General features: G+C 44.6%; 1 long non-coding RNA gene across 1 annotated transcript; it reads right to left on the bottom strand.

Annotated features, from left to right (window-relative positions):
- Positions 1–2: 2 nt before the first annotated feature.
- LOC112992756 (uncharacterized) lies at positions 3–26,555 on the bottom strand. The gene is made up of 10 exons (XR_003262103.2): positions 26,435–26,555; positions 9,593–9,719; positions 7,261–7,394; positions 6,457–6,584; positions 5,082–5,189; positions 4,442–4,569; positions 3,456–3,539; positions 2,889–3,235; positions 655–774; positions 3–560 (listed from the first exon to the last, which is right to left on the bottom strand). It is a non-coding gene; the product is annotated as an uncharacterized LOC112992756 (long non-coding RNA).
- Between the last annotated feature and the right edge of the window lie 170 nt (positions 26,556–26,725).

Here is a 26,725-nt window from a genome sequence, read left to right as displayed (position 1 = left end):
AAAAGAAAAAAAAAAAGAAGAGGCAAAGCACACCCACCCACAAACATGAATCAGTTATTTTAAACTACTTATTCAACAAGGAGAACGGAAAACTGCAGCCACGCAGATAAACAGGGCACCATGCAACACCCGGCTCACGATGTGAGTAGAGCTATTAGAGTTTCAGGTCTGTCCTCCCGTGACGTCGCTGCCTCCCCCGCCCAGGAGCACTGCGCTCACTTTAGCTTGTTAGGTCTCGCTGGAGCTGTGCTGGGTGAGCAGCGCAGCTCTGTCCTGCTAGCTGCTCCTGCTACCCCCGCCAGCGCTCTGTTGTCGTTTCAGCTCTTACCCAGCACGCGTGCAGAGCGGAGAACGAAATGCAGCCCCCCGACGCGCAGTAGAGTATTAAGCGCAGCTTCTTCTCCCAGCTCATGAGCCATCTGCCCCCCTGAGCACCAGCCTTCGTGCTGTGAGGATCGATTGCCTCCTGGGAAGGGGAGCGCTTGCCTCAGCTCTCCTTGGAGCTGGCTCTAGGTGGCCATACACAATTCCAGCTCTCCCGTGTGAAAGGCAGTACCTTTCTAGTGTGAACAAACATGCAAGACAAGAATGCTCAAGCTGGTCATGGCACATGTATGATCAACTACAGGCCAAAGAGTGACTTTTGCAGCTCACCACAAGACAAGGGGATGGTGTGTGCACTCTCAAAGGGGCTGATGAGAGAAACATTTCTCCCACTGTCCTGGTGAGATACTTCGGCCAGACTGCAGTGCAGAGATTTTCGTCCTGCCAGGACTGGACAAAAAAAAAAAAAAAAAAAAAAAAAAAAAAAAAAAAGACTGGAGCCTCAAGGTTTGGAGGTGGAGCTGTACTAAAAGGTTTATCATCAGCTTCCAAACCACAGACCTTTCAAAACTGAAACTCAGCCTCCTTCAACACCAGGAAAGGAGGCAACATAGCCTTCTGGTTTCCTCCGAGCCAGATTTGTCATCATGTCAAAATGACTTCTGCTACCATCTAGGCACTAATTTAGCCAGTGCAACTCAGTGTTAGTATTCATTATCAGTGGTAGCTCTCAATTCCTAGGCAAGTGAACTATAATTTGACCCAAGGGTTGCCATTATAACAGAGCAGGATGGTCATCCTCCTCAGTCTTGCAACGCTGACATGCAAGACAGGCTGACAGAATCAGGGATAGAAAGTCGTTCTCCCTGCAGGAGAGTTAAAATGTACAGGTGTTAATCACTTTAATAGCCAGTTTCATGCCCTCAACTTCACAGCCCTTTCTCAGGTAAACACATTATCAACAAAAACACAGAACACTGCACGTGCGTGAACATAAGTACCTTCAGGACTAACATTACCTCCATGAGATGCATGAATTTGTAACAGGAAATTATCTCCCAGCAGAAAACCATGGATTTCTGTTGCCTTGAGTGAAACTTGTGCACTGAGGGCAATTCTGAATTATCCCTGACTGTGGGGAAGCCAGGAGGGCTGTCCTTCCCCACACTGAGCCTGTGGCCCCACAGTCAAGTACCTGGTAAGACAGCCCCAAAACCTGGCTCCCCCACACCGCCCACCAAGTTATGCCAGCTGACTTTGCTGGTAGGAACATTGGTGAGATGGACTGACGATCAGCGTTGAAAATAACCTGGGGAAAAGGGGGGCTATTCTTAATCTTGATCATTTTACTGACCTAGTTCATTTAGGTGACCTCACCAGCTGAGGCTATGATGTTCTTCAGCCGACTTTCCTATGAGGACAGCTTATCGCACCTCAGCCTCAGCTCCTTCTCCCCTCCCATTAATGACACTAATGAGAAATAATCAAAAGGAGCATAACTCATAGATTAAAAAAAAGGAGCTCTATCTTTAAATCAGTAATAGGTATCTTTCTAAAAGAGCTAGTGTAGCTCAGGCAGAAGCTGTGGAGTTACTAGAGAAATCATTGGTTCGCCAGCTTGCGTTGTCCTAGGGGTTGGACTGAATGTGATTTTTCATCTTTGTGAACTAGGAGTAAGTGGCATTGTTAAGCTCTGCTACACCTTTACTAAAGTTCTTACAAACCAATTAGCAGTGCGGTGCAAGGCAGGCAGGAGGGAGGAGAGAAACAAGTCCTCTTCTCCTTAGAAAAGATTCATCCATAAACAGGCCAACTGTCTAATTTGTTTAAAATATTGGAATCAAATACTGGCACTTCCAATTACTGCAGTGGTTATTAAGAAAACCCAGTGCAAATAAACAATATATTTCATGCCGACACTGTTTCTAATACCCACTATACAAGCAGATAATTACAATCAAAGGAAAAAAATGTAACAAAGGATAATTAATAATTTTGGCTTGGGAAGAAATCATTCAACTCAGTAGATATCAAAACCACAAGAGACATCTGCCTCCAGGTAATTATGCAAACTAACTAAACAACAGCCCGTTTATTGACTATATTATGTCAGAGGTTTCAAACAACCTAACCAAAAACAAATTATGCAGTAACTTTTTGGGGAAGTGATCAGCAAGAGCTCGAAACAAAAAAGAGAAGATAAAGGGAACAAGAGGACCTGCACGCAGACAGCTCTGTAAAGCCCTCTGCCTGTGGACTCCTAAGGGGCACCATGGGAGCCGCCCGGGTCTCCCGCACACCTCTGCAGCCCACCTACCGCTGCCCAGCTCCACTCAGTCCCACAAAAGACCTTTTATGTTTTCCACAGACTGCCCTCATCTTCAGGGAAGCAAATGCCAAAGTGACGTAATGTATACAATAAACAGAATAATCAAAATCAGAGATGGCGCAAGGGACTCCCATAATGCAGGAATGACACCATTCCACCTTCTCCAAATGAGTGAGGGTACAATTCAATGATGGGGTATCACGGGTGCCTGTGCAAATTACAGCACATTTCTCACCTCCATGTGAGTCAGTAGCTCCGAGTACCCAGCAGGCCTCTGTGCGCCCAGCACTCGTCTTGCAGCTCCAACCCCCCCACTAGAATCTGTGAATATGAAACCATCCAGCAGAGGCAAATTCAAGAGACTGAAATTGGTTAGAATCTTATAACAATTTTTTTTTCCTTTCTTCACATTGCCATGTTGAGATGTAAAACTCCTCTCAGCTGCTGTGGCTGGGACCCTCTCATGGACTCGCTTCATATTAAGATGTCACAGCTAGAGGTGTCACTCTCCCAGCAGGCAGGCTGGCCGTCATTAATACTGGTTCCGAGTTTCTCTCCACAGGGCTGTCAGTCAGCAGCCTCCTATTAAAAATTCTTCACGTCAGCTTTTGTTTTTCAAGCATCAGCCTGACAGCTCAGTTCAGCTGTCAGCAAATTTTGCATCCACTCATGCGTTTTAAAGACTGGTCCTGGAAGCTAGCTATGAATGTACTGAGACCGGAGGTGTGTGGAGCCTCTCGGATCACAGGGAATTCCCTTCAAAATCTAATGGTTGTGGTCTTCCAACGCTTGCACCACTTACCTTGCATCAGTCCTAAAATCTGCCAGTGAAGTCAGAGACAAGGGCAAGGGTGGCAAAAGTGACATCTCAGTTCTTTTTCAGTCTCTGTAACATTGAGAAGCCATTTCATTTCTATTTCCTCTCCCACTGTTTATCTAAAAATGTTCCTAATGTATCTAAGAATCTAAGAGCTGACACCATCTCTCTTTCTACTATATTTATATAGTACTTCACTTAGTGCAGTCTCTAAATGCCATATGTGGCTCCTTATGTAGATTTAGCCTTTGCCTTCAGAGTTCTTTAGGCAGTTTGTATGCTGTATATTAAACAAAAATGTATTTTTAATTCTCATTTTATGCTTAATTATAAGCAGTCTCTGTGGCTGTCTGACAAGTTCTGACTTCCACTTTTATGATTTAGCAGCAACCAAAGATAGGAAAATAACTGATAGTTCAGTTACACAAACGTTGGATACAATTTGTCTCACGTTTATGGTTCATAAAAAAGTGTTCTTTAAAATAAGTGCTTCATGTAGAGTGTTTTCACAAACCATTTGCCTGAGGTGAGTTACTGCACAAGTGTTAGTTTTGTGGACAACATGTTGCATTCAGATTTCTCTTGAATGCACTGCCACTAATTTCACCATATTACCTGGAACTTCTCTTGCTAAAGCAACCCCATTAAATAAAATAATGCTTCCTACCACAATGCCTGGCATCCACAGATACTTAATTCTGTGCTTGGTTGTTTGTTTAATCATTTAATGTTTTTTGTTTTACATTTCACAAGACTACATTCATGGCTTCTTTCTAAAGGTCAGAGACCCCTCAGTTTTAGCATGTTATTACTCTGTTCACATGCTTCCTCTGGATGAAAGAAAAATTGGAATTCACTTATCCCTAAACCTCTTGAGTTTGCTTTAACAAGCTATCCTAACATTATAGAAAGGATCTAGTAGCTCAGTTTTCTTTAGTCACGTGGGCAGAAATTATACAAGTCACATTTACCTTTTCCTGTACCCCCGCTCTATCCAGCACAGTTCCTTAGATCTTAAGGCTGAGACCAAGATGATCAAAACTGCGCCAGGTATGTCTGATGAAGAGTTGAATTTCCATTTGCTGCCAATTCCAAGGTTCTGAAAAATAAACACTTCTGTTTTGGAGTGCAGAACAAACATGGCAGAGCTTCCAAAAAAAGGGGGAGCTGAAGAAAAGAAGAAGTTGCTGGTTTCTTGCAGAGCATCATCCCTAAGAGCACCTGAGCATGGCAACCCAAACTCTGAGATTGCTGGCCCAGTTGTGGCTCCCACAGTTTGCCATGTCCCCGGCTCCTCTCCTGCCTCCAGGGCTTCAGCAGGCAGGATCCTGCTTCTGCTGTGCTGGAGACGCATCAAACATATGTCTGTACGAGACACTCCATTTTGACAAACTGATTTTCCTTCTGACAAAACATTTTCTATCAGGAGGTTCCCAGTCAGCTCTGACAGTCCCTCCTACGTGCCTAATACAAACCCTGAAGCCTAAAATCTCCAAGAATCACGGTGAACCCAGAACTCCTGGAACTTGAAGGTTTTGGAAAAGGCACCCCAGAAAGCTAACAAGTCCCCACAGCCCTCAAAACAACCTGACAGGAAGCAGTCGGACTCACCCGGCAGCCAGATGCTCAGCGGGAGCCTCGGCCAGATCCTACCATAGTTCATCCGCCTGGTACTTTTGCACAGGATATTCTAATTTCAGCAGGTCCGTGCTTTCTTACCTAAATGATTTTGAAAAATTTCAGAACAGACCTAAGCTCACTTCTACAGCATGGCTTCTCTTTACAAAAATGAGATAGTTCATAATCCATCCCTATATCCATGTCTATTCCTCAGATTCTGGATTTAACAGAAAACAAATCTTCCTACATCAAATGCTTGTTGGCCTGCTTATTGCAGCCGAGTCTGCCTTACTTGGCTATTTGCTAGTTTACAATAACGCCTCCAGATTTCAAGCTATATGCAGTGGGTAAAACATACCCACTGTATATCATACACAATACGTAAAAGGAAAGGTTTTTCACAGTGAATTTGAGGACAGCAGTTCACTGGATTCTGAAAAATGATTACAGAAGTAATCTCTCTTTGATCACTTAATTGCAGTGGAGATGAAAAGGATTGCATACTGCAGTCTCAGTTAATATTAGGTCTGGCCATCTCTATTTTTATTTATTAAAATAAAAACAGAGATCTCCATTTAGAAACATAAATCGTATCGGTGATTCCTGAATATAGCACATTGATTATGGTGAATAACCACAAAAAAAAAACATTCAAAATTACATAGGAACATCTAATCAACTCTGTACCTTTCTGGAAGGCTAATTTGATTACATATTCCACATAGCCTAAATCATCTTCATTGCACAAATCAAACTGTTGAGCTTATAAACAAGAAAAATGAAAATAAAAAGATGAATTTCACAGGGTTGGCTTCAACATGGCTTTGTGGGGTTTTTCTGCAAGTCATTAGACCAAAAAAAACACCCCCAAACCCAACAGTAAAAACGATTACAGACTTGTGCATTAAGCCCAGCATCTTGGCTAGACTCCAGGTTGAATAATTGCTTCTGTACTTATTCATTTCATACCATGATTTCAGCAGGAGAGATTAATTTCCTTCCCCAAACCCATTACATTGTGTCACTGTGTGCACAATGTGCAGATATTTTGTCTCAGAGATGGATATAACAAACCAATAAACTGAACTATGCGTGCAGAACATGTAGCATTAGCCCCCAAGACATAGCAGCGAGAGCTAAATCCTCAACTGGCATCTGTTTTGCATTTACCACCTCAAGCCTTCACATGCAGAGAGGAGGCCAGAGGTTTCTCTAAAGCTCATGCTCTCCGTGTTAAGGCTACAATGGAAACTTCCCCTCTTGTCCCGTGATGGCCCACAGCTGCTACACTGTCTGTGAACCCTTCTAAACGAAATACAAGTTGTAAATCCCTCCAGTGTGGTTCCTGGGAAACATTCTTACTCACCGGAAGAGCCCTGGCTTAGCTTTCTGCTGCAAGTGCGCAGAAGGTGTGCTGCCTGCTCCCACTGCCAGATAGGTCCTTTTGCTGCTCGAGAGTGCCTCAGCCCAAAACGGCAACGTTGAACGGGGAAGCTTCAACAACAACAGGATATTCTCTGACTCCAGTGCAGAAAACAGAGGATGAGAGAAGACAATACCTGCAGCTGCCCTCCCTGGTGCCCAAGGCACCTAACTCCTCTGCAGCTTGAGGCAGCTACTTCTTTTGATTCCATTGCCGCAGAAACTCCCCCTGCTAAAAGCTGCTGATTGCCAAGTATTGCAACAGCAGTCAGTTGTGTCATGGAAGCTATAAAAACAACACTCACTGATACTGCTGCTCCCCTTTGCCTGAGAAAGTCAATGTCAAAAAGTCCTCCCTGAGCCTACGATCTACTTACTCAAGGCATGAGTGCTTTTTGAATGGCTTCTGAAAACACCATATGTGGATGATGGATGGGGCATACGCTCCTGCCCTACCTGAGCTCTTTGTCAAAGATGCATCTATCCAGCAGTGTTCCCTCATCTTTGATCCATAGCTAAAGCAATTCTTTTTTCCAAACACCAAGAACACTTTCTGTAATTATCAGGTATTATACTGCAACCAAAACAAACATCTCACAACTGGATTATACTCTCCAGTACAATTTAGTCCAGGAAACAGTTTGACCACTAAGCAGGGGAGGGAGAGGGCGTATTATCAAATGTATTTCAAGCACCCAGATGACTTCAGACAGGGGACGGGGCGGGGGGGGGGGGTCACTAGGCCTACCTGTGGTAGGCTTCCTTGGACTCTTGCACTGGATGGTTTCTTTTGGTTCCTCATCTCTTTCCAGAGACTTCATAGGTTTCTCCAGAAATAGCATGAGGCTTGCTCTGGGCACTGGCAGCTGATAAATACATCACCTGAAAATGCCAATATATGAGGCTGACCTCTTTCCCTTGGAAGGGCTGGACAATCTCCCAGACTTCATTCACTCACTGGGTCTCTCTCAAGCTGCCATCTTTGGGAAATGGGGTTCGTTTCCTCCCCAGCAGCCACGGGAGCAGCCTGCTTCCCCTCCGTGTGGAAGTGGGTGCTCCGAAGTGGAGCACCTTCCTCCCCTGCACACGCCACATCGGCAGAGGGACTGCCACTGCACTGAGGAGGGAGGCAGACTGCAGCTAGAGATCTTCACAGGACGACAGAAAACAGGGCCCAACACAGCTGTCTTTCTACCCTCCAGACAGGATCAATGGGGCTCAAACTGTTCCTGTTACAGGCCAGTCTGTTCTCTTTTTAGCTTTCCCCTCCCACAGATAAAGGGCCCACCTTTCCCCAAGGCAACCTATTCCAGTGCTTCACTCTCCTCATGGCTACGAATTTTCTTTTTCTAATGCCAGACTTGGATCTCTGTCACTGCACTTCCAACCTCAGCTATATTTTCCAGCCTTAGCCTTCCCACCAGAGCCTCCATCTGTTTGCAGAAGCAGGTAGGACACTCTGGGTCCTTATTTGGGAATATTAAACACTGCTTTGGCAGAGTGCCACCCGCAGCCAGGTACAAGCAGCTCAGGCACTGGAAGAGGGGCCCAGAGACATAGTGCAACCCGTATCCTTGGAAATGGTCACAGCTTGCCTGGACAGGGCCTGAGCAACCTAATCTTTGAGTTGGATTGAACTTCAAAGCTGGCCCCACTTTAAGCAGGGGATCAAGACCAGCTGATCTCTGAAGGTCTCTTCCAAGCTCGAGCTTTTCTAGCAAACACACTCCCTTTTCCTCTGTTGTGTGAACTAAACAAGACCCCTGACTAGAACTGCTGCCCTGTGGATACTGTTTTCAGTAAGGTAAGGAGCAGACCAATGGAGCCTATTAAAAGGATGTTAGCTCCATCGCTCAGCAGTTAGTTACTGATATATATTGGAAAACTGAGCAGGCGCTGTTTTCTTTCCCAAAATCCCACATTCACAGCCCCACAGGTTGCTTCCCAGCAAAGTCACTGCAGGACCATCCGCCTCCAAGATCCCATCACTTGAACACGGCAACACTTTCACCAACAGTACTGACAGCTAATTTTATTGCGAGTCTACAGCTGGAATATAACAAACTCTCAAGCTGCCAATTAACTTACTTGGTAACTAGGACTAGCACATTGCAATATCTAAAAAAAATTGTCTCAACTACAAACAGCAAACGTTTCTTCAATCTTTATAGCTTGAGTATGCTCTAGTTTTTGTTTCCTATTAAAATTATTTGTCGTGCACTGGAACATGATGTTCTACAAATGCAGAATAAGGCCCATATGTAGCACGGATGCATGCACTTAAATTTCTACTCTGCAAATCTGACATCTTGCTGTTTCCATACTGCTTACAAACACAGCTGCTAAAAACTGTAGCTAAAACTGTTTTCCACTGGAGAATCCTAATTTGATTAAGCTTATAATTTTCAAAGAAGAGTTTCTAGCTTAATAGCCTCTTCTTTTGGAAAAAAATGTTTTGATAATTTGTTTTCAAATGACTCTCCATTCTGAAATGTATTTTGCATTAAAAAACAAAAATGCAAACCAATCAGAATAAAACCAAATTATTTTCATGACTTTTTTTTCCCCCTCCAAACAGAATTGAATTGCTCAACTTTAGTCTGTTAATTCTTTTTTCAGAATCTCCAGATTTTCAATGGAAAGGATCAAGACTGGGGCTTTGTAACGTTCCATCAGATCCTCCGTTTCCTCTGCAGGACGTGAGCCCAGTGCAAAGCCCTGTTTGCTGAAGCTGCCTTTAGTACATAAAACCAGTATTATCAGTATTCGTGATGGGAGAACGTCAAGGCAGAAGAACATGCAGCAGTCAGGAGCATTGATCTCTGTTTACAAGCACATGATATTATCAGGGATGTTTTGGAACTCTTCCCGCTTTTGTGTATCAGCACAAGAGAAATTGCATTTGATGCTTTCAGTTTTTGGCCATTTTGGAATTACCTTTAGTACATGGGGCTAAAAAAATTGGTTTAAGTGAGGGAAAAAACCAAAACTGTGGGATTCATGTTTGATATATAAAGATATATGATATTAAAGCCTGGTGAATTCATGCTTGATGTTTAAGTGTCCTTCCCTTCACTTACCTCAGTGATAACAGAGCATAAAGTTATCTGGCAGAAGTCAGAGTGCCAGTGACTCTGTGCAAGGATGGGTTTTTCATTTAATCAGCACATCCTCCCTCTTCTTGATTTTACTTGCTTGATGCAGCTTCTGAAAAGATGGCAGATTGCATATCATCCAAATGGCCAGAGAGGTGACTTCTATCTTACACTTGCAAAACAGAAGTAAAGATCAGAAGAAAACCCAGAGGAAAGGGGAAGGGGGGGAGTCAGCCAAAAAAAATTGGGAACATTCAATCCAGCCACAAGTGGGAATCATCAGCCTCTTGAGATGGACAAGAAACTGCTCACTGGAGAAAAGAGAGACCCATATGCATGAGGTGGTAAGGCTGAAGAGTACAAGAGGTTTTATTTCCGTATTCTTTAGCTTTGTGTCACCTGCCCTCACTGTGGATGGGTAAGACCAGGCAGGGCTGAAAAGAGGAGAACACTAAAGTCTCCCTCTAGTTCCAGCCAAAAGGAAAGCAAATTAAGGCCAGCTTTTTGATGAAATGTAAAACAGAAAAAAACAAAACATTTTTGTTTTAAAAAAGAAATGAAAACGGTATCTTAGATAAAAAGATTGGAGTAGTTTACAATTAAAGAAATAGCAAGAGAAATATGGCAATTATTTCCTCCAGAAATTAAAACAACAAAAAGCAACAAACAACTCTTCCCCCCACCCCACCCCTTTCCAGTGACCACAGAGAATGAGCAGTTAAATTGGGGACAAGCACCTTCCTCCACTGTGCATGGAGAGGATTGCCCTAAATCCCAGTTCAGTCACGTTACTGACACCTATTTACAGTTCAAGGCTCCCCTTGAGGGAGGGAGGGATTTTCACAATAAGCCTATTGACTACGTAACCTTGCTACACAAGGAAATGCAGCCATGTATCCAGCCTACTCCTTTTTAGCATGTTTCAAAGCAATTGCGTTCTTTAAAAGCCATACTAAGCTAAACATTACTGTCAAAGGTCAATTTTCTCTTGCATGTCCCTTTCAGCATCCTGAAAAAGAAAAGGCTTCATTAAATCTATGCAAACTGATCCCTTCTCAAATGTATTCTTCCATGGCATTAAATCTTCATATACTCATTGCATAATTCATGTAGGCCAAGTGCTTTTCCCTGATAGATTATGACTGAACCTACACGCACCTCGAGTAAAGGTTATATACTTTCCATTTTCCTGCCTGAGTCATCACCTTCCTCAGCAGAAAGGACACTGCAAATAAAATCCATTTTAAATAAATAAAGATAACCCCTCCAAGCCCTTTCATTCAGTCTGCTACTTATCACCAAAAGTTTTCAGCTAAAATCTTTTGCAAATATTCCCAAGTCATCTTTCTGCTATTCTTTAGTTAACACCCACGTTCCAATACATATCTCCTAAATAAGAATTTCCAAAGCACTTCATTACAAATAAAGTGAAGTAATCAGAAAAGGAAGAGTAAAGCAGATGAGGGATGTTGTCCTGCTGATTTGGGCATTGGGATGGAGTGCTGTGTGTCAGTGTCTGTGTGTGTACACATATTACTTTTTCATTTGGAGCAGATTTTTTTAAATTATTCTGCCTTTCCAAGCCTCTCAGTATACTGAAGAAAAAGGTTATCTTCAAGACCCACAATTTAACTTTAATGTCAATGCAATGCTGCTTTCTATTTATGGGACTTATTTTCTCCCTTCAGTAGGGAGAATACATTGATCATATTGCATTTCTATCTGATTTTTGTAAGTGAAGATACCTCATTTTCAAAGGCATTGAGCAAGAATTCTAAATACTGTCCCTACAATAACATGCACTCATAAATATGTTTCATGGATGTATTGGTAAGCTCTTCTTCTAACCTTTGGGACCAGGCTTTAGTATCCATCATGTCTGATTTTTCCACAGCCACATCAATCTGCTGAACAGATCATTCACCCATTGCATCAAGGGGTCTTTAACCAAATGAACTTGTAAACATAAGATCTTCAATGCCAAGGATAAAAGCTGAAATACAAGGAACACACTTTTTTTCTTCTGTATTTCTGAAAATTAGCCTTTATCACACAGTAGTTGGATAAATTGAGTCAAAACCTCCCTGGGGAAAAACTAAGGGAACTCAGACTGATTTTTTTCCTGGCAGTGGGGAACTCCTCTCTACATGCGCACACACGCACTTCTCCTATGAAAGATTTGGGGGATATGGGGAATCATGACTGAACACATCTGGTCAAACCTACAGGCTTTACAAAGGTGAATACCACATTGCAATGAAGACAGTGGACCCACAATGACTGCATCCCCCTACCCTGTCCTAAAACCCCTGTTAAATGGACCAGCCTCTCCCCACTCACCTGAGGAAGAGCTCAGGCAGGCTGCGGTAGTAGCTGCTGTCTCACTAACAATCACAGACCAGTCCCCTGCCCGGAGCACCAGTAAAACAAGCATGAAATGGCCAGACTTAAGTATTTAGGGTGCCAGTGATTTCTCTCTAAAGAAACTCTGTGAGCTTAATGTTGCTAAAGCCAAAGTGGTCATTAAAACCAGACTCCACAGAAATGAGCTGACAAGGAGAGATTCCCAGTGCATTTTAGCATTAAGGGCAGCTATAGGAGTTGTGATATACTGATTACATCACAACTGTGTGTGGAGTTTGTTCTTAAGACTATAACCCAGCTAAATGCATACATATCCAAAACTAGGCACTGAGAAAGAAAAGCTTCCATTTCAGGAAAGCAAATCAGTCCCTAAACCACCCAGCTGGCCTTCACTCTAAACCAAGCTAAGCTAACCGGTGACGTCCTTCACCTCCCATTCATCAGTCAATTGCTAGGAAATCCCTCCACTTGATACGAAACTGAGCCTCCCAACAGTACTAAGTGGTGGGCAGCTCGCACAGGGCTTACGCCCCAGGTCCTCAGCTGAGAGCAGTGTGTGCAGTCACACTGAGTTGCTGGAGCATCCTCCAGGGCCTCAAGAGGAGTGGGTTGTTGAGCAGTTGGCTCTAGAGTCGCAGCAGCTGGAGCACCGTAACCGCAGTCCGCAGCCCTCCACAGGGACCTCTGCTTCCGCCCTGAAATGCGGGCTTCTCCAAGAAGAGCAGCGTTATGTAAAGCAACGATTCAGTGCTCAGCTCTCCGGTGGATACCTCATGATCCCTGCTTAGCCCTTGGGAAGTAAGAAATCCCCTGATATGCACCCTCTGACTTTGTTATTCCTCTGCACACCGCATCAAATATTTGGTATGCTCCCAGGGTTGACCTACCTGGAGAACCTAAGCAGGAAAAAGCCTTTCAAATGGCACTGAAGAACTGCACATCTGCTCTGTAAAGCAAAACTCACAGCATCCCACACATCCTCTCCAGACAGGGGTCTTGCACAGAGAAGGGTTACACAGCTCCACGGGACACGCTCTGCATGCCACTTTCCCAGCTGCATGGTCACACTCCTCAGCAGCCAGCACTGCTTCGCAGACACACCGTACTGCAGGGCAACAGCGCTCAGCAGCGAGAACGGGGCCAGCTTTCCCAGGGAGACTGGCTTCCACTCCAGTGAAGGGGCCAGATTTTCCAGAGTACTCAGCACACAGGAGCTGCCATTAAGAACAGAGCTCGGCACTATAGGAAGTGCTTGAAAACTGAACCTTACAATTTGCTGTAAATGCTTTTACTCTGCAGTGGGTTTCCTTCTCAAGCAAAACCCATTTTGCCCTCTGACACTGCTTCTGGCCCCTGCGTTTTACTTTCCATTGCACTTCTTCAGACTGATGGCAGGGAGCAAGACGTGCTCACAGCACTATTTGCTCAGTGTGTAACAGTCAGGTAACACTGCTATTGTGTTTTGAAGTATAGCTCTCAGCTACCATAGCACTGAGTAGTTATAAGAACACGTCTATGAAAACATTGGCTCTCTCCTTAGGCAAGGGATTTAAACATGAGGTTATAACTGAACTGCGTCCAAATTCTGCAGCTTTTATGTTAACAGAGCTGTTCTTTAGCAAGATGGAGGTAAACAGATTTACTAAAACAGAGAAGGTAATAAGGGATAAAATTCAGAGAAATGACTATGCCCAGCAACGGGAAAAAGAGCTTATGCAGCCTAGTTACATTACAAGAGAACTCCGTACTTTCAGGAATACAGACCTCATCAGTATGAATACTTGGCAAGTCTATGTGAACTGGAAGATTACAGCCAAAAAACATAGCAGGATGAACAATTACATTCAGATCTCTGAAGATACAATCATGGCACAAGCATTTGGGCTAATTAAATGGCTTCAGACACAACACATCCTAAGCAACATCAAGTGCTTAAGGGAATAGCATCCCTGCTGTGTATCCGGAAAACAGTCAGTTATAAAATAGAAGTTCCAATTCAAGAAAAGAATTATACCAAGTGAAGAACAGGAGATTAAAATAAATACACCATGTAATGGGTTCTTAATTCAACAATACTTCCTTTTGTGCTGTTTGGCTATGCTATTTTTCCCCTCTGTCATTAAGTAGTCATGCTTTTACAGGATCTCCTCTGGTTACAGGCCCACAACTTTCATGGCTGTGGGATTTTTCAATTCACTTTAGAGTTGTTTGTAGTCATGATCTTGAATTTGATTGATTCCCCTCCCCCAATAATTATGCCCCCCCTCCCTTTTTTTTTGGCTGGGTTAGTGTTCTGACAACTCAGTGAGTTGAATCAGCCCCTTGAAGGGATATAGAAATACAAGACCTGGCCTGAAGCAAGGGGTGGGGGGGGAGGAAGCAAGTAGTCAGGAACAGAAAACAAAGTCCTCCCATGAAAGCTGCACATCTTGGAAGTTGCAAGCCCTTACAACAGCTCAACCTGTAATGTGCTACTTCATCCATAAAACTGGTAGACAAAGCTAAAGCAAAACAGAAAACACCTTGATGGTCATCCCACGTGATCGGCAAGACATGATCACCTATTTGTATGCCCCAGAGACTGAGGCAGTTAATCTTCCCCAGAAACTGCCCACGCGGCTGTATTTCCTCTTCTTTCTAACCTGCTGGATTTCTCCTATGCTCAGAAACTTCAACTCTTACAACCTTGTAATCAGCTCTCTTTTTCCGGAAAAGGTAAGATACTTCTGCCAAGGTTCACTGACAGCTTTATATTCTGGAGGAACCTGTGTCAGGTCTTCAAAGAGCAGAGGAAGCAATCTCCTTCGCACCAAAATGAAGCGATTTGTCCTACAACTCTCCACCATTCACACTAGACAGATAATCAAGCATCCACAGGGTGCTATCTCTTGCTCAACTTGTCTTGTAAGACCTAACAAGATGCTCATAATAAAACAGGGAGAACAAATCATACAGAGGCATTTTATTAACATAAAGATGGCAGTGGGGGTGCCTAGACGTAGCTTTGTTGGTACTGCCTATCTTCTATGCTACCTCTGACATTGCAGTGACAACTATTTGATTTTTTTGATGTTTGGGAACCAGTCCTACTCCCAGACACCAAACCTGATAGAGGGGAGGTTCCGATATCAACGACAGCTCAAAAAGCATCTGCCTGCACACGTCTAGCCATGCTGAAATCCTTCCCTTCCTATTTCAGGGCATCCACCTGGCAGCAGCAGAGCCCACAGGTAATGGCCAGAAATCCTCTGCGCTCAGGCTAGAACCAGCAGAACTGGACAGCCAGACCCATCTTGCCTTCGCCTCAGCCATACGTGTAGCAAACGTTGAGCTGGAGGGTGGCATAAGGAGCAGCCTAGCCTGCGAGGACACGAGGGTGAGCCATCGTTTGCTCTAGCTACACACACAGGCATCACACCTACACATAAAAGGGCTGAGTGGTTTAAACGCTACAGCAGTGGAAGAATTAATTGCTGTTTACTGGTATCTGCCTTGGGGTAGGAATTCCATCTTTTCCCATTCATGTGAGGTTTCTGCCAAATCTGTGAATGGCCAGGGGAGCCCAACGAAAGCACAGAGCAACCACCCACAGAGAAGCAGCTGGCACACTGATAACGTTAGTGAGACAATGCAACAAAGGAGAGTGAAACAGGGATTAAAATGGGCAACTACTGAAGGATGAAAGCTTGAAAGATCCTACTGGAGCTGAAAATAACAAAGCATGTTTTGACTTGTAAGCAGAGAGAGGCAGGAAGAAAATGCATCAGACCAGCAGAGCCCCATTACACCAATACCAAGTTCAGTCTCATCTGGAGATCCATTTCCATGTAGTTTTGTAATCCACAATACAGACTGAAAGGAAGGAGACTTTAAATAGGAGAAAGTAATTGATCAGTCAGAAGTTTCAACAAGAAGCATGCAACCTGTGAAGCTGCTGCATTACCATTTAATAAGGTTAAACTGTTTTCCAGCAGTATGGTTTCCACACCTCACTCTACAACCCCTTGCTCTCATAATTACTGTTTATTCTGGTGTAGCTGCGGTGCTGCGGGGGTCTGGATCCAGGCCCCATGGAGCTCAGCATTTTACAAGTTGCCCAAGAGCAAGAAAACAGGCTGCAGGTCCCTCGAGGGCAATGACCAAGTCTAAGCAGTGGATATTCGAGAGCAAAGGGCACAAGAGGACAGTATCAGTACACACACTAAATAGCAGGATCTCCATACCAGCATGCAAAGGCTAACAAGTTTCTGTGGGTGCGACAGATCTAAGAGACAAGGTGAAAGGAGAAGCACAGGGTGTGTTCTGCAATTTAGGAGGAATGGGCCAAGACAAGCAAATATCCATTATCCCTTTATTACCAATTGCCTGGAACTTTCTTAAGGGCTGAAATCCAAGGCCCGAATCGGAAGTGCACTGGCTAAACCACCAGCCTTCTCCAGACTCTAGGCCAGCAACACCATGCCCATACAGTGGACCCACCCCCCGAGAAACAGGGACTGCCGATTACCGACAGCGCCTTGCCTCCTACCAAATAACGGTAAGTAAGGCCTCCCCCTCTCTTCGGGCCAAGCTCAGACTGTAAGAGTTGACTGCTCTGACTGCTGCACTGACAAGAGCAGCTCCAGTTTCCCTGGAAATTGCAGAAGATATCAAGGCAAGATCTCGGAGTCAATGATAGTGCAGCTGACATGTTATTTTATGTCAGCTAGAGGCAGACCTGTCTAAGTATTATTGACTGAGTCTGGGATGAGCGAGTCACTAGAGGGGAACTGACACGCTGAAAGGGAGTGTGAAAAAAATCAGCATATTTGCAGCTTTCATAGTCCAGCAGGAGAACCTTTCTCCTCAGCTTGAAATCATTGCCATCTTCTGCGCAGTTCTGTCTTCTCAGTCAGGTTGGACATCCCACAATAGCCGGTGTTGAGAAAATACCCTTCCCTCTCCATCACTGGCTAGCCAGAAGAGTCCTGTCTTCCTAAGGGCTCAAAAAGCCTCATGCTGACTCCTGCTCTTGAGATCCCAAGATTTTATTCTTCCTGTCCTTTTTATTTGAGGACAAAAATGTTGATAGCAGCAGCTGTGCAAATTTGTGCAAATTTGAGTAGCCCATGGATTAAGAGCACATGCCCCAGAGGCTTTCCCCAGTTTTTGCACCATCAGAGCTGTCCCATAACTCAGAGCCCTCAACAGACCCGACCTCAGGGACTGCTTGTCTCTGCCCCTCCGCAAAGTCTCCATCTCCTGGCACTACCACGCACGTGATGCTTGAAGTTTGCTTCCTCACTGTCTGGGACAGTCAAGAGCGCACAGCCCCTGTCTCTTCTGAGAAATCAGACTCTCTGCATTCAGACAGGATAAAAGTAACTCAAACGACACGAGGGGGAAGGAGGAACCAATGTTATAAGAGTACTAAGCTCAGATTAGAATTGTTAACTGTACGGCACTTCAGTATCATCTCAGACCTGTGACAAGAAATAAAAGTAAAGGTAGGTCTCTAACTATAAATCACAAGCTCAGTGAGCTGGCAAGAAGCAAGTTTGCTCCAGGAAGGACCATAAGTTTGCTGAGCCCAAGCAACAACTAAATTTGGATTATGACAGCTAAAAGCAGTCGGGACCCTGCCAAATGTTATTTCCACATTTTGTCCAGCCAAGTTCCAACATACCTGCTGGTGTGCTTCATGAGCAGCCACGCTGCAGCCACGCAAATACAGCCATGACTTTGGAGCTCATTGCCAGCCACAGCACCACAAGGGCCCAGCCAGGACTAGCCCCAGGCGCCCAGAGCAAAGGGCTTGCTCTGGTGTCAGCACGCAAATTCGGTACGGGCTACCTACAGCCTTGCTCGCCCCCTCAGCAGCCAGCCCCTAGTGCTGCCCACCCCTGCCCCACGGGCCCTGCCAACCTGGCCAAAGCCAGTATCCCCGGGGGCTGCTCCTCACAGGGCCACCGGCCCCGCAGAGCTGCCCCGCTGCCAGCACAGCTGCACCAAGGCCCTGCTGCTCCCAGGACAGCCTCGCAGACATCACAGCTTTGCCACCACCTTGTTCCATCACAGGACCGTACATCTCATGAGCCAGAGAGGGTCAGCTGCTCCTTCTCCCTCTTTTTCCGAGGATCAGGCTGGCCCCTTCCCTCTTTTCACCAGTGTCCTACAGACAGCAGCATGCCTGACGCCAAGCAGCCTGTTACTGCATCAGTGCTGCCTGTTCTCTTCAACCCAGCTATTTTACACTCTCTTTCCAGGTGAGCAGAAAATGAGACAAAACCCAGCATGGCAAATGGAAGATGATAAAGTGTAAAAAGGCTCATGTGCAAGGCTAGAGACCATGCTTCCACTGACATGAACCACCTCTGCTGGCCACCACACTGAGATTCCCATCCCACATCAATGGCACTGGGAACCGAGCTGTCCTTGCAGGAAACCCACAGCATTTCTGAAAAGCCTGTGAGCGACTTCAGGCCTTGGTCTACCCATAGCTCTGGAAAGAAGGCCATTCCTTCTGCTCATCTTTGCTTGAGGGTTTTTTTCCCCCCCCCCCCCTTCCCTTTCCTTCCTGCCCCCCACTCATCGGTGGCTTCATTATGTGGAAGACAGCAGCCCCAGCACACTTTGCCTGTACTCTTGTATAGCTTTCAAGCACAAAGTGCTTTTGAATAAGGATGCAGAGGAAGCTTCCACACAGTCTGAACTCCCTAATTGGAAGGCAAATTAGCAATGCGTCAGGACTGTTTGTTACCAGGAAACTGCTGGTGATCCTCATAAAACCACAAAGAACGGTGCTGACATGAGAAGTTTTCAGTAAGAGGCAAGATCCTAATGAATGAATGTTTTCTTACCACACACCACCACTGTTACAGTGGGCGCGTTGCTACATAGAGCAGTTGAACAAAACTGAAATACCAGTATCATGTTCTGTCTGCTGTCAAAGCAGCTGATTACAAAGAATCCAAAGGAAGGAGAGCCAAGACAAATCCACCAGCAATTCAGACTGAAAGATCAGAAGTGCTGGCTGTTAAAGTCAGAAGGGATATTTCTAAGTGTTTCTGAAACATACCATACAATCATGGCAGTGGAAATAGCATTCTCCAAAGAACATGTGGGTTTAGGGCAACATTGCAGGGGAAAGGACATGAGTTTCCTTACTCGAGTTCCTCAGGAGCCCCACTGTGGCATCCGTATCAATAACAGAGTGTATCTATCAAGTAGAGGTCAGTAGCAGTGAAAGAACACAGCAAACCAAATATTGGATCAAATTATACTGCTGCAGAAAAGGCCCAGAAACAGAAATTCAGCTTTGATCTTGGTACAGTGTGCACCAACATCCAACAGAGTCCTCGGCTCCAGCTGATCTCTGAACAGCCAGGGCTTGACAAATCAAGTCCAACACTTCTGAGTGGAGAAGCATCTGGTACTAGCATTCTCTCAGAAAATCCCTTGCAAATCACAGAAAACGTATTTGCTCCTGCAGCAACCACCTCACCTAACTGCAACCACCTCTGCCAGAGAAAAACATGCAGTCAATGAGCATCTAATCTCAACTACCAGCATCCTTCAGTGTCCTGTCCCAGACCCCAGGCCCAATTTGGTTTCTTACCACAGCCTCAGCTAGCACTCTGAAATTGTATGGCTAGGTCTTAGTCTTTCTGTCAACCGCCAAAACATGGGTTTTCATTTTCCTTCTGTTTGCTTTTATTTAAAAGGACACATTACTCATGCATTCATTTCTGCATGGAGCACTGTACTGCTTAAGTGTCACTGTATATACTTAGCTCAAGTTCACTGAAAATTATTTTAAAAAATTCAAGTCAGACAGGTCAGGCTAACCCCACAGTAATATATTTATTTCTCTATCAAGGAGAACGAAACATCTCAGCAAAATTTCAAACTTCTCCAAGATTTCTTCTACTGCTACGGAACTTGTGCTTGCTACTAAAACTTGCTACTCACTTGAAAATTTTCCATCAGCTGAGTTTGAAACACAAGCTGTAGGATAAGACGCCCTCTTGTGAAGCCTGTTTCATTCTGCAGAGCCACACACTGAATATCACCACGAGCTTCCCATTCAAAAACAAGCTAGCCAATCTGATCAATACCCCTCGCTGGCTTCTCACACAAGAGAGGTTGTGGAGCATTAGGTATTAAATAAGGGGCATCTCTTCAAATACAAAGTGTGCCCCTTTTCCAGGTCTACCTAGAGAAGGTATGAGTCTCATTTCTCACATATCTGGCTATTTTCTCTGCCAAAGTTTCTATACCAACAAACTTCTGAGGGCAGCAGGGTCGAAAACAAACAACATTCCCCCCCAGAACCATGCTCTATCTGCCTAAGGAAAACTAATTTCAATTTAGAGATAGATTCCTAAATAGTTAGAGTCAGACATACCCTTTGAATTTTGGCTGGTGTAACACCCAAGCTTCAATTCAGAACATGTCACATTTTTAAAACAGAGCAGATCTTTCTCCTATCAGAAACCGCGTTTAAGAAATACTAGCACATACAATTTGTACAGTGCTTCAAACTGGAATTTCAGATTTTTTGTTATGTATTTTCTGCTATGATCTGGAAGGGGTCTGAATAGGTTACCTCTTTGAAGCTGTTCCAAGCCCACTTAAGCCCTTTCAGACACTAAGCCAGACATGACTTAAGTGCTGCCTTTCAGATGTTGACTTTATTCTACCTTGAAAGTGGGCACCCAGTCAAGAGAAGAAACCTGTAAGATCTCTGGTTACTCCAGAAGCTCAAGCAAGGTTACAAACCAATATGAACAGAAGCCAACAGAATCACACTACTTCTTCACAAAGCCTCACTGAATCTACACGAACAGCAACAGGTCCTGAAAAGGTTTGTACATAGGTTGGCAGAGTTTAGCACAATGGAGGGAAAAAGGCAAGAAAAATAGTAAGAGGCTGGTGTCAAATCTAGTGTTTAAAGAGACCATTCCCAACTTCATCTGGAAATCAGAAAGCTTTGAGCTCCTCTTACTTGTTAGACTGAAAAATCTCACAGCACAGAGATAAACAGTCTGCTCTCTGCTGCAAAGCTGGGAATCTACACTTATCCACTCCTGCCTGCTAAACAGTTGTAATCACACCTATCTTCCCTAGCAATAAAATTCGATTTTACATATCTTGTCCAAGAATATGCAATAAAAATCTGTCTTATGCACAGCTTAGCAGCAACATAAACTGACTTTATTGCCAAGCCAAGCATATGAACGAAGGGCAGAATTATAGCAATGTATTTTGTTAAAGTTCCAATTTCTGAGACTTTTCAGAGTCAATTTATGTCTGACTGCCTTTAGTTTAGTTCTGATTTGATCTTATTCTTTCAATTTATTCTCTCCCTGGTAGATGGAAGTATCTTTATTTTTATTTTACACGGGAAACAAAATGTAAAGGAAAATCCTGCAGCTTTTTTCTGAGAAGTGTTCAACATCTGCACTTTCCTCCATGAAATCTGAATTACATGAAATAACTTTAAAACATCTTTGTGAAAGCTTCACATTTAGACCATCTCTACTCCAACACTGGGAGAGAAACACAGAGGTCTAATCAGATTCAACTGAAGGTGTGGCAAGTTATATAGCATGGAGAATACTTGATTCCTGAAGTGATCTTTTATCACATCTATTTACTTACAGGCAGTCCTAATGAAAGCAACCAGGTCTGGCAAAGGCCAGAAATTGTACCCACAATTCCCTACAGCTGTCATATCCTTATGGCTCAGCCCTGTTTTCTGTGAAACATCAAGTAAATTGTGACTCCACTTCTATCACAGCCCAGGCAGCAGGATGGCACATCATGGAGACCTCAAGCCCTGGCTACGCAATTGCAACTGGCTGCTCCAGGGAAGTGCTGGGGCGCAACTGACCTTTCCTGAGGCCCCAGTTCTCCCTTGCCCCCAGGGGACTGGGAAGTGCAGCTCCACTCTGCAGGCAGCCTGACCTTCTCTCCTTGGCCTCTGGCTTCCTCATACTTATGAGGAGAGTTTCAAGCAAGAACAGACACCCACCCACTTCAGGAGGCCTGTAAAGTAAGCAGAATGGCAGGCACACTTCCAGGTTAGGCCTCCAGTCATCCTCTATAGGGCTATAGGCCTAAGGTGATTAACAAAAGAGCCTCGCTGCCTTTTATCTTTTTCCAAAGGCCCCTGTGGGTATCAGAGACACTTCCAAGAATTATTAAATAGGCTGTCTTTGACCTGACAAGTAAACATCAGCCAGCAACTATTAAACCTCTACTTTTCCAGCTGCTGTTCAGCAGCTGTTCACTTTCTAGTCAGCCTACACGTTCGCACATGCACCCCATGTACCTGGGACACGGCTGCCCCTTTCAGACATGTCAGAAAAGCAGGTGGGAAAAGAAGCAACAGCCACAGTGCAAACAAGTCCTTGGACACAAACCAATCACAGCAGCACAGTGCTCCCTTGTCCCAGGCTAAGGATCCACCCAGGACACTTCACTCCCTCAGCCCTTGGGTGGACATGGCCAGCTTCCCTGTAAGTCTTGCTAATGGTGTGGTGCAGGAGACGCCCTAATGGCTGTTACCACTTGCTTGCTAGCGACTAAGGGGTTGTGCATTCACTTGCCTGCAGCTGGATCGGAGGTATAGCGCAAGCTCTCTCTCACATCTCTACTGGAAACTCCCTTCTGAGCGAGAGAACACTCTCACACCTCCAGGCTAGCAGCACATGAGCTGAACACCCAAATTGCACATACTATTTCTCCTCCATGATTCAGCCACCATCTAGTATGCCTGGAACACAAATAAGGAAGTTATGTTGAAAATAAACTCTCCTCTCTTATTTAGTAACTTTTGGCAGAGATATCGGCTAAGAAAGCTACTGGTGATAAAGATTGGAAAATTTAGGAAAACTGAGGTCTGAAGGAGACGAAATAAAGTGTCTTGCGACAAAAGGTTAATTCCTACTGAAAGCCAGGTCACTCAAGCATGGCTACTGGCAGTGCATTCAAGAACACACAACTCTTAACGTACCATAAAAGGCTACATTGATACCTCTATCAGAAGGACATGCCTGAACTTCACCAAAATAGACTTTTCCCCTTTTTTTTCCCATTGTGCAGGACCTCATGTCCTGAGACACGCTGCTGCTATGCCCCAAACCTTTGGGGCCATGGAACTATAAGAGGAGTCCAGGAACAGGTTGCATGCAAAAATGTCCTCTGTTAGGACTCCCATCTGTGGGGCATCCCTGTTGTAACACAGTGGCCCCCTCCTGCTTCATTACCCCATTCCCTGGCCAAGCAGTAGCGTGTGGTAGGGATGTGCCATGGGAATATGAGGAGCAAGTTCTGTGCTTCGGGCAGACTTGACATGTTTGCTGAACTAAAAGGAAATCTCTACCCAATGCAGTAATTACTGGGTACAATTAAATCATGCTGCATTGCATAGCACAGTGCAGTTGAGCACAGTAGTACCTTCTGACCTTAAACACTTCTTAAACTATTAGTGCAACACTCCTGGACAAAAAGTAAGTGATTACACTTTTACATGCCTTAAGATCATCATTTTCAAGTGAATTTCTTTCCAGGATTGCGATCTGTCTGCTTTAAGCTATTAGCTTTCTTTGGGAGTTGTACCAATAAATAGAGAGGACAATAATTAGAAAGGCTAATCAGTATAATTAGCTGCTAAATTGTGACTCAGTGATTGACCTGTACATCTCTCCTGCTCCCAAAACCTGTTTACTTGATATAGATATTTGTAAACAATTTGTAAACAATTTGTAAACAATTTGTAAACAATTTGTAAACAATTTGTAAACAATTTGTAAACAATTTGTAAACAATTTGTAAACAATTTGTAAACAATTTGGAAGAGTTAAAAGACAACTTGCTAAGGTTGATAATTTTCTTTCCTTGCATGCTTCTCTACCACCTTTAATTTAGGTGGCTGGCTGCATTCCTAGAGTCTGCAGAGCCCCAGGGTTATCTTACTCTTCTGAACAGTCTCCAGGAGAAGACTGGAGGGCACGGGCTCAGAGAGAGGAAACTGATGGCCCAGGGTGCCCCTTCCATATTCACTCCCCCACCTCACCCTCTAAAAGGCAGGGAAACATGGGGACTGACTGTGCACAGGTGGGCTCAAAAACCCACTAGAGGTTGTTGGAGCAGCCTCCAGGTGCCTGCACCTCCCCTTTGCCAGGCACTTGCTGGTAGCATCATTCAGCACAATGCTGGCCTCCACCTCAGCGGCACCAGCTCCAAGGTCACCCTTTCTCATACCACTTTAAGGAAAGCTGCTCAGCTTTGTACTGAGGTACAGGGACATAGTAACCTCCATCAAAAACCCCTTGTCACAGCCTCCACTAACACCATAATCCATGGCGGGGAGTAGCTCGCAAAACACATGCCTAGGGCCCATGCTAGGGTTTACTTCTTGCCCTGCTGCCTGGAGCACTCTCAGGCAGAGACTTCCAGGTTACAGCCCTTAAAAAAAAAAAAAAAAAAAAAAAAAATCAAGAAATCAACAGCAAAACTAGAAGTCAGGCACCAAGACAAGCTGCTAACCACATAACTGTAACTACCCACCTGTCCTGACCAGCACTCTCTACCATTGCTCTCGTCAGTACAAGTTTTCCTGTGTACATAGCCTAAAGCGAACCTCAGCTGGACTCTTAGTTCTCTTCTATTTTTCTCTTAAACTTAACTGTCTATAAACAAGCAAGAATAAATTTCTTCTCCAAGATCTTGACACGCAACTTCACGTTCATTGGGCTTAAGTTCCCACTTGGCTGAGGTGAGCTCTGCTGCACAGCAAAACCGTAATTACCAGGATATATGACTTGCTCATTTGTGGACCCCCCCCCACCTTGTACCAGTGAATGATGATTTGACTGGAAGTCTGCAGGTGAAATATATGCCTACTGTACAAAAAAAGCGCATAAGTGAGCTCTATAGCTTTTTACAAAGTATGACTTTAACTGTATTAGAGTAACAGCAAATTCTCTCCCACAGATGGGAGGAAGCCACTGCCTGAATACTGACGAGTTCATAGGCATCCCTGCCCTTAACAATACATTCATGACTGACTAAAGTCATGTTTTCCAAAGCTTCAAGTGCACTCTGCTTCAAGGGACTTGAAGGACTAGTTAAAGAGCTCAGAAAGATTAAAACCTGAGTATCAGAGTTCACTGGTAACTACAGAGATCTGTGAACAAGGCCTTTAATACAGAAACTGCCAATAACCAACAGAAAGCATGTGCAGTAAAACCAGCTTCACAAATGACACAGGCTACTAGGGGATGGTCTCAACTAAGGAGAAAAACGTGGAGTAAAGGAATGGAGCTGGCTGGCTGCTGACAACTCTGCTTTCATGTACCACTGCAAGCCACTAGGAGTTACATTGAAAAACAGCCTCCATAACCAGTACAAGCTGTGTAAATGAATGTGGTTTTATAGGATGACAACCTTCAGCCTCTGTAAATACTTAAGCACACTGGCTTTATGGTGCGTAAGCAAGTAGTTTGCCTGAAACTCTGCAAAGCTTGGTGTGTAGGATGATGATGATTCGTAACAGGGGAGATTCCAGCAGTGGTTTGTTTTTCATCATTCAAACCAAGCCTCGCTTCCTGCTCTCACACACGTCACTTGCTGTGCAACTTTCACGCCACGAGGGGCGGCAGGGGCTGGGGAACCAGGCACAAGACACGCGTTTGAGCTCATTCTGAGCTCTTCCCCCCTCCCCCCTTCTCTCTCTTCTTTTAAATAGTAGCATTGTCTAAATCAAGATGGCAAAGGGGGAAGCAAGCCAACATCCCAAACCATTAGCTAACTCAATGGAAAAAAGCACCCTACTACTGTTTTATCTTCTATAATTGATGACTTCAGTACTGACCAAAAGGAATTTTGCTTAGAGTACAAACTCTTGGCCTTTACTGGGTGCCAGCAGTCCCATTTGTAAGGGCTAGAAGAATGCTGTTCCAACAACCCTGCATTCATGGTTGTCATCATCATGCCAGATTGACGCTGTTTGGTCATAGGATTGCAGAGCAGCTGGATTGATCCCCTTTCGTATCAGAACTATCCTCCCCTGTGAGGCACTGCAAACAACCCAACAGCACCATACTCAATCTAAGAGCGGTGGGATATGCTGGCACAAGGCAGCACTTTTTTCCTAGGCTAGGTTTTGCCCACACCCCTGTGCTGGGTCAGCTTCTGATGCTGTTACTTACAGCAGCACATAAGAGAACAAACTCACCTGGTACAGGTTGGGATGGCACATAATACAGACAAAATCCTTAAGTTTTAGATTTTGCACTTTATATAGTCTAGGAACCAACAATTCCCCTTCCCATATCTAGTAACACATTTTTAGCTTTAGGAGAGAAGGTTACTATATACCAGGCTAATACAAAGCAATCAAAATATGCCTTTAACTTTACTCCTCCTTGAATATTTTCTTTATCTAATCCACTTAACAGATAGCTATGGAAATACCTGGAGATCTTTTCCCAAGGAATGTGTGGTCTGCCTCTCGGAAGCACTGGGCCACGACACCACCACCATCTGCTGGACAGAACCAGCTCCGTCTCGCACAGGTCTGTGGGCTGAAAAGCAGCTGGGGAGAGAGTGGGAGAAGCGCTTGACAGGTTATTTGCACATTCGGAAACCACTGACCTGGAGAGCTGCCCAGAGGTCCTGCTCCGTTAGAAGAGCCAAGCTGTGCAGTATAGAGATACGACAGGACTGCTCGCACCGCACGCAGAGCTGCCGACCTTCAGCAGAGCA

The sequence above is a fragment of the Dromaius novaehollandiae genome, chromosome 7 (genome assembly GCF_036370855.1).
Source record: "Dromaius novaehollandiae isolate bDroNov1 chromosome 7, bDroNov1.hap1, whole genome shotgun sequence".
Lineage (NCBI taxonomy): Eukaryota > Metazoa > Chordata > Aves > Casuariiformes > Dromaiidae > Dromaius > Dromaius novaehollandiae.
This window is presented reverse-complemented; position numbering and strand designations above follow the sequence as displayed.